We start from the raw sequence: 16,347 nt of genomic DNA, 5'->3' as shown, positions 1-16,347 counted from the left end.
GGGGGAGATAAGTTTTGTTGATAAGTGCTCTCCAATCTGAATTGTTTGTGTTCTATTTTTTAAATATGATTGAAACCAGTCATTTATCAATCCACGGAAACCGTAAAAGTTCAATTTATCGAGTAATATTTCATGATTGACCGTATCAAATGTCTTTTTCAGGTCAATGAAGACACCGCATGAGAAGTACCGTTTATCCATATTACGTAGTATATCTTCGACAATATCAAGTACTGCATGCTCTGTGGAATGTGACTTGCGAAAGCCATACTGTGAGGAGTACAATAGGTTGTTTTTGTCAATAAATTCCTTCATCCGGTAGTACAAAAGTTTTTCAAAAATCCTATTAAAATTAGACAAAAGAGATATTGGTCGATAGTTTGAAGGGTCGGTCTCGTCGTCAATAATAATAATTCAATAATTACAATAGACTCACCAATTGACCAGCCACTGTATATATTTAAGTGAGGTATATGTGAGGTACACTCCTCTATAAAATCTGTCCGATGATCGCGTAAGCGTGAAACTCAGTCAAAAAATAAGTTAAGCCCTACTGATTAGTTCAACCCTCAGATATACTACGCTCTGCGAACGCATAGCGCACTATACCGCATGGATAGACGATAGCCAAGATTTATAAATATATCATATATACCAAAAAACAACCTTATCTTGACAGTAATGAATTGGTCCATGCTTAACATACGTACACAGCTGTTTGCAGATAGGTTGTTCGAAAAAACTCAAGTATAGGCGAAAAACCCTGCAAGACTCTATGGGTAGTTTTCAGGTCACGGCTCCTTGGCCTCAGGGTTTTAAGGAAATCCGAGAAAATAACTTTGTAAAGCGGAGGCTTAGTGCATTAAGTTATTGTTGTTGTAAATATAAGCTTCTAGAAATCTTCAGACTGCTGAGGCAATGCTGACATGCGCACCAGATAACTTTCTAGAACATTTCATCAGGAACCCAGTTATTACGGAATACTACTAAAATAGTTCTTTTTTAAACTTCTGGAATGCTCTAGAACACTTTGTGAATGCTTTTAACGGCTCGGTTATGTAAAAGTAGTAGTTATTGTTGTTGTTGGGAGTGATCGACTGTTTAGAAAGTTTTACCGTGAGAGAGAGCTACAGTGGAAGATTGCTTATATCAAAAAACGTTGTAAGAAACTGCGAGTTTTACTCAGTGGTAAGCTAAGATATATACTGTCATGGGCTTAAGTAAGTTTATCGATTATAAATACTGTCTAGCCTTTATGAGTCGCTCCATATTAAGAATATTACTCGTTGTTTAATATAGTGGTTGAGTTTTTAGGATTGTTATAATTTTTCTGTCAGTGAGATTAAACCGTAATACTAGATATCTTGGGTTTGATGATTTTATTTTCTTCACAAGCCTGCCTTTTCATTTTAAAGTTGATAAAAGAACGAAAAACGAAAAGAAAAACGAACTGACCCATAAAAGACGAAGACGATGTTAATTCAAGGAAAGCGAATTCGAAGTTACCTAAAAAAATTCAGTATTGTCAACTGAGGTGAGAACGTAAATTGAACCCCCGTGAAGAATTTCAAAGCTGACATTTCTAGCGTTAACCCTTTTAGTCCGAACGCAGGACTAACGAAGGTTAACACTCGAAACGTCAGCTCTAAAACCTTTTTCAGTGGCCAATGTACGTTATCCACCCAGTTGATAGTGCTAAATTACACTGTTACACTCTCCCACGCAGTTCTATAGTGTCTTAAGAAATTCACCCCCTTTTTTACAAAAAAAAGAGTTTGCAACGTAATATTCTATGGTTTTGTTCTCTCGTATTCAAGTGCATGTCGGCATTTATCCTCTTTTCATTAATCCTTTTGTGCTTCTTTATTTGTTTCAGTTATTAAGATTAATTGATTAGCGAAAACCCAGATCGCCTGTCGCTTGCACTTTGTCCTTTTCCGTGAACGTTGCAAAAAGCTTTATCTGGTTATGGATGCTCTCGATGCGCAGCGGAGAGCAACTCTACCTTCCTTCAGTGCTCTCCAAACTTCACAAGTGCCCCCATAAATATATATCGGCACAGCTAAAAGCATGAACTTTTTTTTATTTTTTTATAACATAGCAAACACAAATTTGTGTACGAAAGACGAGTTTTATTATACAGTTGTGTTGAGTTCACCAGATAATCGCGTTCCACCCGTAAACTATGAGTAAATGAGAGGACAGAAGCGTCCAAGAAATATTTTGAGACCAAAGCCAATGGCCAGAAAATTGCTATGCTTAGTCTTGAAAATTCGAGATTGTTTTATTTTGAAAATGTAGCCTATAATTGAACATTACTTTTTGGACATATCAACACTTAAACTTATGTTTACCTCTCAAAAAAAAAAGCGAAAGACCTATAGTTTCTTGCATTTTTGAGTGTCGCGTGGTAGATTCACCACGCTCGAATGATTGTTTATTAAAATTTACGACCAGAAAATTGCTTCAACACAGCAACACAGCTTTGTGTCGAAAAGTCTGGAAATTGTACGATTTTGAAACAAAATCATCCGTCGAAGAACAATCTGGGACATATCAACACTCCAAAATACTTAAAATTGATTTCCCCTTTCTACTGAAGACTACCCAACGTTGCAGAAAAATTAGTTTCCCTAAGTTTTAAGCCATAGTTATCATCGTGTTTGGATATGAAGTATCATTAACTAAAAAGAGCTACTTGCTAATCTTTTTATCGAAACAAGTATTATTTAGCATATTTGAGCTCCAGAAAGTCTATCTTAATCGGGGTGACGCGAAAAAACAATCTTGAAAGGTTTGAAACCTCGTAGCTAAACTCGACGGGAATTAGTGGCTGAAGAGAAACTGCATACGTCATGTTATGTATGCACGGCCGTAAGTAAATGGAGATTTACACCAAAAATGCACGCTAGGAATTAGGTGGTCCTAACGCACTTGCGTTATGTTATAATAAAAATTATTTACTGTAGTGTATATATTTAGTAAATCACTTACCATGTAGGATCTGTTGTAAATTCCAGTAATAGTAGAGCTCTCAGCGCGCGCAGCGTAGCCCCATAGTTATAGAAAATAGTAGTAACCCATCAAGCCAAAACAATTTGGACTTACGACCGTAGGACCGTTCAAGGTGCTACTGTCAGCATGGGCGGCCAGCTGTACCGCGGGCACGTCAACGCCGTAGCCTTACTCTTATCCAGCGGACGTTTGAGCACAATGCGTGCACAACACTTGTACGAAATGGTAGTAACCCATCAAGCCGAAAAGATTTAGAATTGAGACCGTACGACCGACCGTAAGAGGTGCTACTTTTAGCATCCGCGGCCAATTGCATTGCAAGCACTATCTTAGCCATTACGTGATGGAAGAGCGGGGAAGAGGGTAATGCGCAGGCGCGATTGCGTCGTAACTTAGATACCATTAGTGTGCGCCAAGAGACACCGACAGATGACAATGAAATGCGCATACTCGAGTGCCGAGCTTTAGTGCAGCGGACCGCGGCACACGGCTGGGCATTACACGAGGGCTTCACGTGGGCTGATGGATATGAAGCCGCGTAAGAAAATTATATGCAACCCGTGTTTTGATAAGGAAATCAAACTTTATTACTCTCCAAGATTTTGACTAGTGCAAAGCTTCTATTGGGGTGCGTAGTAACGTCAATGCCGAATCCCGGAACACTTTCGGCTATCATCGCTGTTCCTGTAAAACTGGTTTTACTGGAAATGGAATTTCATGCACAGGTAAACAATCCAAAAGACTCTATTTGTATCGGTGAATGGATTTGAATCTCATAACAGATTGTCACGCTTGAGTTCTTTACATGCATAGACAGCTACTCGTCGTGATTCTAAAACTACTGAACGCATTGCCATGGGTAAAAATTGACTCGTATTTACAATTTATGCACGAGAACGAAGTATTAGACATGTCATGTATTGACTTTCGTGCGGCAGATTAAATGTCGGGTGATGCTTTTGGGCAAAGGAGGATAGAAGCTCATACGGTAGAGGTGAGGAGGAAGGGGTGTCTTGTTCAACCCTTCCCCATCTTACTCCAACTATATCATGTGGAAACTGTTCTTTATGCAGGCTTGTTTTTTCTTAACAAATTATTTCATTAGGATCACGCTGATTTTTAGAAAAAATCCATTAACTGATACGTCATAACTTGATGCATATTATTGAATGAACTTGGTCTGAAAGATTCCAGTTTTGCAAACTACTTCCGATACTTGAAAGGTAAAGGGCGAGTAATCCATAGTAAATCTTTGCCCAATTCTTTTCTTATTCTAAGGTGATAGAAGGGCGGCTAGAAAAGATTTTCCTTTGAAAGTTACAAAATTTGTCATAAAAGGAAGCAAAAGAAAAATTCACCTCCCTTGAGGAAGTGAGCCCTTGTTGGAAGTTCCTAGAATTGTCTAAGATAAAAGCGGATCCTGATATCTTCCTTTTTCAGAGATATCGACGAAAGCACCGCTTATCCATCTTTGTGTGATACCAAAGCCGCTTGTCATAGTACCCCAAGCTCTTATTGTTGTGCCTGCAAAACTAGATTTTCGTAAATGGACAAACTTGGAGGCGTAAGAATGTTTGGATTGTGAGGGAGAGTAGGCTCGGGGGGAACACGTTCATACGATTAAGGATACCTTCCAGGAACATATGACGGCGGAAAACGAGCATTGAAAGAAGGGAAGTTCACACTGAATAACGGAACTGTGCTAAATATCGTAGTGGGACAGAAATGAGGAGATTCGGTGGAGGTTTAAGGCGGACAAAGCACAAGCCAACCTGCAGCTCAGCTTAGAAAATCTGTGGAGGACAGTGCTGGCTCTGTAGAAGGGGGAGGAAGTTTTGCTTGTACTACAGATAACGTTCTGTTTCTCGCTGCCGGAGGAGGAGGGGGTGCGTCGAGTGGATATAATGGTGTGGACGGTCAGAGGGAATCAAATGGCACCAGTCGTGAGGGGAAAGATTCGTCACACGTTCGAAATGAGGGTACAGATAGGCAGCCAGGAGGAGTGGGTGCGGTTTGTTTTGGTCAAGGTTGTGACCGACTGGGCTCCTCCCATGCGGAAAGAGGTGGATCAATTGCTCAGGGCTGGATCGGAGGTCAACCCTGAGATATGAATAGCGGTAAAAACGGGGGCCCTGCACCAGGAGCGATTGGTGGGTTTGGTGGTGGGGGAGGTGGTTAAGAAGATAATGAGACATCAGGTGGAGATGGTGGATACTAGTGGGGAGGCAGTGGTACTCATAATCACTAAGCCGGAGGTGGAGGAGGAGGCTCGTATTGCAGTGGGGAAGACTGTTCAGGTTTATCTGGTGGGAACATATATGATCATATATGATAACGGCGCTGTGCAAATTAATGAATGGCTGGGCTGTATTCAAAACATTAATTGACTATCATATTTGGTTTTCTTTTACACATTCTTTGTATAGCAGGAAACAGTAGTCATAGCAGCGATTGGGGCAGTTGATCTAGCTTGCAGTCTAGTTCTTGTTTCCATTTCGTTTCAGATTTCAAATCTGATCACCTCAAATCCTTTTATACAGAAAAAAAGCGAAACAACAAAATCACTTCCCAACTTCACACCTTTAGGCCCCTCAGGTAGGTTTTCAAAGAACTGTTTGATTGACTGATTTATACCAATTATATATAAATCCTGGGAAATTTCTTGTTAAAGTTTAAATCGATTAATAAAAAAATAATAATCTTGGAGAGTGTATACGTGTTGTTTTATAAAACAAACGGTAACTTATTTTAACATATTTGCATGTCCTTCTTATTATCTATATAATAACTAGAATGCCAAATTTGATTCGCTAATTTTGAACTTCTCCACGTTGTGTGTGGTTTGTAACCTGATTCAAACAATATTATAGACCGTCTACATATTGAGTCATGCAAGCGTTACGACTTATAAAGTTTATGCGACGATTCAGGAAAACTCAGGATCTCTTTCCCTTCCAATTGTTGTTAGAACTCTAAGCCCTTTATGTAGAAGATAAACAAAAGAAGTTTGAGCGGTCAAAAAGATGTCTTGATTGATTTTCAGAATTATGCAAATGAGCTCTGACACTAGCGCAATGGAGGAAACGCATTGACTTGTGTTGCTTTTAAGATGTTGGTAGATGAAAGTTAGAGAGATAACCGCAGGCTTGAGGCTATCAGTGACCTAAAATTACCACTGATGTGCTTTTTTACCCCGATTTACGCCTACATTTTGAAAATTCTTTCTTCCACATCGATGACTTATTGGTATGAAATTATTTTGGAACAGATGGGTCTCCTCTGATCACGCTGGTATGAATAATATTTCATGTGAAATTTCCATATTTTATGTTTCCTCTGAGTGAATAAATCTGGTATGTTGTGGCGAGAGAAAATTCCGTGAGCTATATCATATTGTTGTCGCAGCGTGCTCGATTGCTATCCACGGGCGGTCTAGCCAAAAAATCAACTTTGGCTTGTAGGCCCACAGAAAAAAAAAGAGAGAGAGAGAATTGGAGAACAACCAAACTATTATTTAAAACGTGTATAAAAAACCATTTTTACGTGCAAAAAAGTAATGGAAAACTTTTTTTGGACGGGAAGTCGAGAGGACTGCTCTTAGCGAGAGTGGCGCTCAGCGAGGTTTGACTTAGTGAAGGCATGTTTTCTAAAAATGTGTTCTAAAATCTTCAAGAAAATTTGGTCAGGATACCACAGAGTTAAGAAGTGAAATATTTGAAAGAAAAACAAATTTGTGGGCTTTTTTGTGCGCCCTTAATTTTACAGAGTTGAACCAATGATTTCTTTTATTTTGATATTGCCTATGATTTACTGAAACGTACACAGGAAGGGACCCTTAGAATAGTGAGTGGATGATGGAAATAACTGCGTGAGGAGAAAACTCACAAAATTATCTTGTTCAATAAACATCAGTCAATCTAACAGCCTCTCTGTGGCGGGCTGTTGAACATCTTTCATATATCCAAATGTGATTGGCTAACATGTTTCTAGGAAGTTTAACATCAAATTGGTGGAACGTCGCAGTCAACAAACTGCTGTTATGCTTCTCGATTTGCTTGACAATTACAAAACATCGAAAGAATTTCTTTTCAGCTAGTTTTTGAAGACATGGGAGATTTTCTCCGCTTGTTCTTCATCTCTGTGGCTCTCTCCCACGGACAAGTTCTATCCTGCCCGGACGGTAGGTTTTAAGTCTTACATTTGTTGATAAGAAACTTATTTTTCTCCTCTAAAATTTTAAGCTTTGCAATTTACTAAATTAAAAAAAAAAGGAAACGCGAATTCTCATGGACTAAAATACTTGAATTCTCGTATATACATGTAGAGATCTAATGAATAAAATGGCTTCAAAATTTATAGTCCAATTCAATGCGATGTTATCTCTTAAGAGGCTGTCTCTCTTATTTCCACCCGGTCAATTTTGCGTCAAAAATAATATTTCCTGAAACTCTATCAACAGAAAGACTTTACCTAGGAAAGAACTAAATCAATTTCAAATATCCTGAGCTTGTTTCTCTCGGTTCCGCGTCGATTGTATCCACAGGATACAAATATCAGGATATTTGAAATTGATTTATTAATTATATGATATCAAACTCCAGGTAAAAGCATTAATTTGATATCATATAATTAATAAATCAATTTCAAATATCCTGAGCTTGTTTCTCTCGGTTCCGCGTCGATTGTATCCACAGAACAGCAACCTGTCAATAGCCGGAGAAATCGGCTACCAACGTGTTAAAAACTTGACACATGCTTCGTATGAACAGATGTTATAAGTGTTGCTTTTGGTAAATTTTCAATCGATTTCACCAAATTATTTCACTGACTACTAGATATTATAATATATTACACTATAACAACGCGGTCAGAACTTGATATCGGAAGTAAAGGTAGTTTGTATCTGTAGAGCACATTCTACACTTCCAGCCACCGTATAGGACATTGTTTACATAAGTCTACTGAGAAACACATTGAAAATCACTAATCACGTCCGACAATTTGTCTAATCACTAATCACGTCCGACAGTTTGGCTCTCAATTTTACAGGGATCTCAATATGACTACAGATGGCTCTCAACAAAACCACATTGAATTTCTGAAGTGTGTTACTGTGGTAACGTTCAAAGAGGTCCTACGTATCGTAGCAGATTGGATGTGAGACTTTGATCTCTTTGTTAACTTTGTCTACCAGATCTTGTCTCTCGGAATTTTCCTGGACGAAAACCATAAGGTTCAACGTACGGCACAAGGTATCAACGGTCTTCTCTTTTGTGCGGACCTTTGTGGAAACAGTATAACATCGAACTGGACCTAAATTTAAGCGATTATTTTTTCACTTCAGAAGCCTAAAACCTTCATTTCTCCCTCAGCTTCCAGACATGGAGAGTTTATATTCTGATTTTGGAAAAAATTCAGCTCTGTAGCGATGTTAAATGGGTGATTCACCGCGAAATGTGGCCAATTCCGACATTTGTTTTGATACCACGAATCACGATGGATGCCGCCTACTTTTCGAAGGCAATACCTAGCTATTTGTTGAAGTTATCATGGATTTCACTAATTTGGTTATTAGAAAAATTCTGAAGTGAGCCATGAAGCCGGGCTGCAAAGCGGGTAAGCTGTATTTATGACGAAATCTGCTCCAGTGGTTCGATTTTGGTGTAGGCGAAAAAATCGCGAATGCTCGTACGTGTGCTGATTCAAACGGTCATAACTTTTGAAAAATCGAAAACGTACAGGGGTTTTTGCATATTTTTACCTATAAAGGCCTAAAATTAACGGCTGTGTAGGATAGAATCGTCAACCAGGTCCAAAATCCCAAAACTTAACGTCTAAATCAAGGTTATTTACGGCCATCGGCCGATGGCGATTTCTAGTGGTCAGAATATGCTAAAATTCGCCTTTTCAAATATATCGAGAGGGAAAATTCTAACTTTCTTGGCAAACTAGAAAGGTTTTTAAGCAATCTGATATAAATTTTGTGGCTTAACTATGCGAATCAAATATTTTACAATGTTACAAAATATGCCTATTTTCCAATTTTCGAGACGTTGCGACGGTCCCTACGGACTGGAAAATAATTATGGCCCCTAATGCAGTCAGAAAATTATTTCGAATCAAACCCAATCTAATTTATTTCTTTCCTAGGTAAAGTCTTTCTGTTGACAGAGTTTCAGAAAATATTATTTTTGACGCAAAATTGACCGGGTGGAAATAAGAGAGACAGCCTCTTAAACATTCAAAAATATTCTCGAGCCCTTTTCACTACACGTGCAGGTATCTTTGCGAAGTTTTTTTTAGTTATGACCAAACAATCATCGCAATTTCTTAACTAATCATATAGTTCGCTGCTTATAATCGTGAATTCGTTTGAAACGCTGATACAAAAATAAACTAAAGTTTTATCAAGGTCATCTAAGATTAATGACTAGATTTTCGCAAAGAAGATCCTATAGTTATGAACAGCCGTGCACTCAAAGAAAGACAAATTGGTGTATGAACTAATTGGAAAGGAAAATGGAAAATGTTTTTCGTTCCCTTATTTTTACATTCTCTTGTAGAATAAAAATCTTTCTTTAGGTACATAATTATTCGCTGGTGTCATATTTAGTTGACATAACCTTTTTCATTCAATAAAACTTTTGTGGAGAAATTTTCCACCTTGAAAATGTTATGCAGACAGGTGTTAAACATAGACCAAAACGTTTTTCGTGTACCTTTTAGAACTCGCAATGCTATGCATATTTTTCTCATAGCACTCCTGCAGTGTTTTTTATTGTGCGATATTTGAAGCCTGATGACTAAGCTTTTCCCAGCCAGTAAGAAAAGAACGAAAGTTGTTGAAATGCAGGGAAAGCAATTATGTTTTTAATAATGCAAGCCATAACACGATATTTACGCGCTAATAGCACGAACCAATTATTTCATAACATAGTGGATATAACTCGTGCACGAAGATAAATTTCTAGTCCAGTTGAGTCGGGTTTACCCGGTAATCGCTTACTACCCGAAAACTATTAATAATAAAAGGGAAGGCGAAAACGACCAATAAACATTTAGAGACCAAAGCTTAATTCAAAGAAACACTAAACTTGCGGCCTGGAATTCGAAGCGGAAGACGAATTCCCTGCATTTACGAGATCCGTGTAATCGATTCAGTATGCTGAAATCGTTTTTTTTTTACTTGAATTCACGGCCAGAATGCGTGGCTTTGTGTTAAACAATTTAAAAAATCTGAAAACTGTAAGATTTTGAAACCAAATCTTCACTTCAACAACACTTTTGGGACTTATCAACTCAAGTAATACTTACTGTTGTAAAGAAGAGTTTCCAAAGTCGCAAAGCCTCCCTTGAAGTAACAAAGTTCAGTTACCTTCTTCACAGCCATAACTCGTACAGCGCCGGATTGGGAATGAAAAACCGCTAACTCCAAAACTATTTTCGTGGATTGACAGAGCTCAAGTTGGCTCATTAGGAGTTTGGTAGGAATTGCAAACGCGCGCTTTGTTATAATAACTTTGATAATAAATTGTGATTTAAAGTAGTAATCAGCAAAAGTTGGAAGTTGATGATTCATGGCTTGAAAAAGACCTTATCCGATGTTACTGACAATAAAACTCGATCCTCCTTAAGGCAATGAATATGCCATAATTATCGATATACGTACCACGTGCATCGAACAGCGAGATTAACAATATGTGAGACCCTTAGGAATGATGACCCATTTCGCTTTTTAACTCTTAATGATTTAATTTTTAGATCAATGCCGTACATTGGCATTTCCATCCACTTTGTTCTTTGTTGGAGAACGTCTTGTCAACCACACTATAGCAAACATCAGTGTGATTGATAGGGACATGTGTGAATATCGTTGCTACTTGGACCACAACTGCGTCAGTGTTAACTTTTATTTTGGAGAAGAAGGAGCAAAAGCACACAACTGTGAACTGAATAACTCAACAGGTAACGAGTATGGAAAGAATCTGGTGAAAGCAGCGGACTATGTATACCACGGAACTAAGGTACCGGTTGCTAAATTTCAACTGCACAACTCCCTCTTTTTTTCAATTCATCAGAGCTAAAGGGGTATCCTCTATGTTCATGTCTGTAAAACGCCTCTTATTCATTATTTGTTATTTGTACATAAATTTTAGAGAAGTGCTGATGTCGTTACGAATCTTTCGTAGATAAGCACTAACAAAAGACAAAAGTTTTTTGAGTGCCTTGAGGACACCCAACTCTATTAACGAAAGCAAGTAATTTTTCTTAGTCATTTCAGAACGTTGGTCACCGGCCTAGAATAAACAATTGATCGCTGTTTTTCTTGCAATAAAGAAAGCACAGCTACGAAACACTCATGTTCATTCATCTTAAATATTTTTCGCGGGCAAGAATGAATGGAATGGCCTTTCGAATGCATTTCTGCAAAAGGTAGTTGAATTCAATTGGTTTTCAGGTATGAAGATACTAGGTTGAATAACCGGATACATCTCATGACTGAAGAGTACGTACGACTATGGATATAACGATACAGTTGAGCTATGAGCGGGGTTACTGAGTACTGCTTTTGAGAAAGACAATTTACTCATAATATCCTTTCTACAAATACCCCTTCCCGATTTTTCAGAGTGATGGGAGTGACTTTACACAGACTTTTGGAATTTCTTCCTCCACCAAGTTGTGGTCAGGTTCTCGGCGAAATGTCGAAAGGGGTTATCAAAACAATTCTTCTTCTCGCCTCATGCTGAAAATGCGGTATATTTAACTCTCGAAATTATGCAATATATCTAGAGCAGACTTTTTATTTTAACGCCCGTGACAAGTTCTTTTCCGTTTCTGTTTTTTATTTCTTTGTTTGTTTGCTTTTGTTAAAGAATTTTTGCGCTCAGTCTCCATGCGAGAACTACGGCACCTGCCAGTCGGGATTTACAAGAAAACAATATCGGTGTTTATGTGCGTCTGGATTTACTGGCTACGATTGTGACAAAGGTAACACTTAAAATAATTGAAATTAATTCCTTTTTTTAATTTTTATTTTAACACAGTGGTCCATTTCTTCAGAGGGTCCAAGATTCAAAATCGGTCGTACTTATGACACATATTGAATATGACCCATTGTGGGGGAAAACAAAGATGGGGGCGCAACTTCAGTTTTCATGCTCTGCTGTATTGCGTCTTGTTTAAGATGAACAGCAAAGAAGTTGAGCCACCTCAAGTCGCAGTCTCACCCCAAGCTATTAATAGGCATTCAGTGCCGGAAAAAGTGGGGCGAAGAATTTTTCTTTTCCTTAACCTCGCATTTTACTGCTCACTTGCTTCTTCAGTCGTCACTGGTGACAAACAGCATAACACATCATATCTTTCCCCCCACCTCCTTCCCGCAACCTCCGTTCTTCACTATTTTGACCAGAGGGCTATTGATTATATTCTAGACATCAACGGGTGTGCTACAAATACCCACAAGTGCAGCAATGAAAACGTCATTTGCTTAAGTATCAAAGGATCATTTAAGTGTATTTGTAAACATGGATTCAGCGGGGATATACATAAATGCATAGGATTAGCCTCTAGTAAAAACACATGTTTTACAATCATAATGTGCTCCGACTATAACACTTAAGTCGGTTTTGCTTTGCACATTAGCCTGGTGGTGATGATAACGATCATAGGAACGATTCGTTGATTTTCTTTTAGACATCGATGAGTGTGCTCTGAATTCCCACAAGTGTAGCGAGAATGCCAATTGTACAAATACCGAGGGATCTTACATCTGCTCTTGTAATCCTGGATTCAGCAGAGATGGACTTGAATGCGAAGGTATAGTCCTGCAGAGCATAACCTTTCTAAGCAGATAAAATTCCGTGTGTAATCCTCTCTCCTTAACTCAGTACGTCCCTAAAGGATATAAACAATGCTACTCGAGATAAAAAAAATGAGTTTTTCGTTTGCCGCCTCTGCAGCAATATAACTGCCCCATCTCAAAAGCAAGTCAAGGAAAGACCTAGTGTTCTTGTCGTCTTTATGGTAATAAGCCAGGCCCCATGATTTCGTAGTTTTTGGTAGAATTCAAATTGCCTTTTAAAATCAAGATCATACATTTACTATCCCTATATATATAAATTTTTTCCTTTTTTTATTCGCCCACAGAACTGTATTATCAGGTCCTACTGTTACTTCGAAGTTTTACCTTTAACACCCCTTCCCCCCACCTACACATTCTGCTACATTCTGCCTCAATATAAACAAAGACAATCATGGCGGTACGATGTGTTAATCTCATTTCAGACATTGATGAGTGCTTTGAAAATACTCACAACTGTAGCAACGGGAATGCAACTTGTACAAATACCGAAGGATCCTTCACTTGCTCTTGTAATCCTGGATTCACTGGGGATGGACACAACTGCACAGGTAATACAAATTAATCAGCAGAAGTTTTCTACCGTTTCAAGAAGTAAAACCCACACAGCTACCTGCACCAAAGGCTATTTCTTTGGGGCCAGACCTATTAGTTATAACAATATCAGAGGTGGCGTATTTAGTTGATTTCGCTCTCTGTGGTGGACACATGCGTTTGATAGTCCCAATTTTAATTTTACTTCCATCATTTTCTTTAGCTGGCAATGGATTACTGTCGTTACCGTCTTTTCTGCATTCTTTTTTGGATGAGTGCATTGAAAATTCCTAGTTCTCAATTCCTACAATTATTTCGAAGTTGCATATTGTTTCCCCCCACCTCCACATTCTGCCTCAACATAAACAAAGAAGGATCATGGCGATATGGTGTGTTGATCCCATTTCAGACATTGATGAGTGCTATAAAAATACTCACAACTGTAGCAAGAGGAACGCCACTTGTGCAAATACCGCGGGATCATTCATCTGCTCTTGTAAGCCTGGATTCACTGGAGATGGGCAGAACTGCCGAGGTAAAATCCTTAAAAGCATAATGTCATTTACCAGAAAAATTTCACTGTTGCCGTTGTCTCCTCCCTATGGGCGCTAACGCACTGAAAAAACTTCAATCGACATGGCTGAGTCGTTTTTCACCTGACGATTTAATTATGTCAAAGAAGACATAACGGGATCTAAAGGTAACGTTATCTGACAGGTTCGTTTGGTGTCAGGGGAGCTTGAGTCACGCCCACCTGGCAATCTCAATCAGCAACAATGATTTTTTTCCCTCATCTTGCAAAAACTATTACTCTTCAGCTTCCCTTATAATTTTGCTCGGGTTGATGGCATCTTTTCGTTCACTCATTCTTATACCTGTTGTCTTTTTCGCCCTCTGTTCAATTTCTTTCCACCGCCTTGATTGACTTTCGCTTCTCTGCCGCGTCAACTAAAAATCAGTGGCTTGATCAATATCACTAAACGAGGGGGGTATTGGGATTTTCGGTTTTCCGGTGTTGGCTAATTTTTAGATCGGGTTTTCGGTTTTTGTGTCAAAAAACTTTCAGGTTTTTCACTTTTTCGGTTTTGGTGTTCATTACGTTTTGCAGATTTTCCGTTTTTTAGCACTTGGTTTTCGGTTTTCCGCAGAATTTGCATAGAAGGAAGAAAAAGTAACTTGGTTTATCCTTTTTTATAGATATTGATGAATGCAGCGCTTCCCCATCATTTTGTCCAGTCAATGCCGATTGTGAGAACACCTTAGGCTCTTATCGCTGTTCCTGCAGACTTGGATTTCTCGGCAATGCAACAAACTGTCACCGTAAGGACATTTGGATTTAAAGACAGACTTACTCACTTGTCATTTTCAACGCTTCAAATTCATTTCACGTTTTTTGTGGACATTTTCCCCAAAAATTTCACAGATATCATGTTCATAGCGAGGAGCCATTACTTAATAGCACATTTCAGGCGTAATTACTTTTTTCTTTTTAAAGGTACTTTGAATCTCAAAACCGATGGGAGAAGGGGACGCCCTGGCACTATACAGAAGTTCACTGTTCCACGGACCACCCGCTATCTCATCAAAGCCTGGGGCGCTCGCGGAGGAACACATTCATACGATTATGGAGACAATCCAGGAACATATTATGGTGGAAAGGGAGCGTTTATAGAAGGCAAGTTCAGACTGAATCATGGAACAGTGTTAAATATTGTGGTGGGACAAAGAGGAGGGGATTCGGTGGAAGTAAAAGGTGGAAATAGCACTAAAAAGACAGCAGCTCAACTAGAAGTGTCCGTGGAAGACAATGCTGGCACTGGAGGAGGGGGAGGAAGTTTTGTTTATACTGCAGATAATGTTTGTTGCTGGCTGCCGGAGGAGGAGGGGGTGCATCTGGTGGATATAATGGTGTGGATGGTCAGGCTGGTTCAAATGGCATCGGTAGTGTGGGGAAAGAATCCTCACAAGTTCGAAATGGAGGCACAGGTGGACAGCCAGGTGAATGCAACAGTAACGGCGGTAACTACCATGGAGGAGTGGGTGCGGTTGGTTTGGTCAAGGTTGTACCCGACTGGGCACCTCCCATGGGGAAAGAGGTGGATCACGCGCTGAAGGCTGGATCGGAGGTCAAGCCGGAGGTATGAATAGCGGTAATAACGGGGGCCCTCCACCAGGAGCAGTTGGTGGGTTTGGTGGTGGGGGAGGTGGATCAGAGGATAATGGTGCATCAGGCGGAGGTGGTGGGTACTCTGGGGGAGGTAGCGGTACCCATGCGAAACAAGCCGGAGGTGGAGGAGGCTCGTACTGTAATGGCCAAGATTGTTCCGGTTTGACTGGTGGGAACTCGAATGATAATGGCCTTGTGCAAATTATAGAACTTTAGGGCTGATTCCAAAACATTTCTTGAGTATTACAGTTATTTTTCAAAAGCCGAAGCCAACACTTTCTCTTGTTGAAAGAAAAAAGTATTCAAAAGGGACAAATAGGTATAACATTTTGTTAAACGTCACTAATCAGTGTTATGGAAGTTTATCAAGTTATCTAGGTAGCTCATCTAGAATTTCATAACTCGTTTTCCTTTCAGCAATCTAAAACGTGGTAAAGTGACGTCTGTTCTCGTTATCTTAGGGCGTTTGTCATGAGTACAGATTTATTAAATAACTTAGAGAAAAGTTTGGTCATGCAAGTCAGCTATAAGATATGAAGTAATAAAAAAAATACACAGGGTAAGACATCGCTTATAAGAGGTTTTGTAGTTTATCGATAATCTAAATAGTCCATTTATTGGAGTTTCCATAACTCGTTTGCGAGCATGATAATCATTAAGACTTAAAAAGTGACTTTCGTAGATATTATACCTATATTATTGATATTTCACTCGATAAAGCAATAATAATAAAAAGGGTCTAAGAATATCACTAAATTAGATATTTGGT

At 39.0% G+C, this 16,347-nt stretch overlaps 2 pseudogenes; both read left to right on the top strand.

Moving 5' to 3' along the window:
- The first annotated feature begins 3,659 nt into the window (after positions 1-3,659).
- Positions 3,660-5,402, top strand: LOC136280767 (loricrin-like; annotated as a pseudogene).
- Positions 5,403-7,122: 1,720 nt separating this feature from the next.
- On the top strand, positions 7,123-15,854 carry LOC131768790 (uncharacterized; annotated as a pseudogene).
- The last annotated feature ends 493 nt before the right edge of the window (positions 15,855-16,347 follow it).

This window comes from Pocillopora verrucosa, chromosome 5 (genome assembly GCF_036669915.1).
Source record: "Pocillopora verrucosa isolate sample1 chromosome 5, ASM3666991v2, whole genome shotgun sequence".
Classification (NCBI taxonomy): domain Eukaryota; kingdom Metazoa; phylum Cnidaria; class Anthozoa; order Scleractinia; family Pocilloporidae; genus Pocillopora; species Pocillopora verrucosa.
The sequence above is the reverse complement of the archived record's forward strand: the minus strand, read 5'-3'. Positions and strand labels throughout refer to the sequence as shown.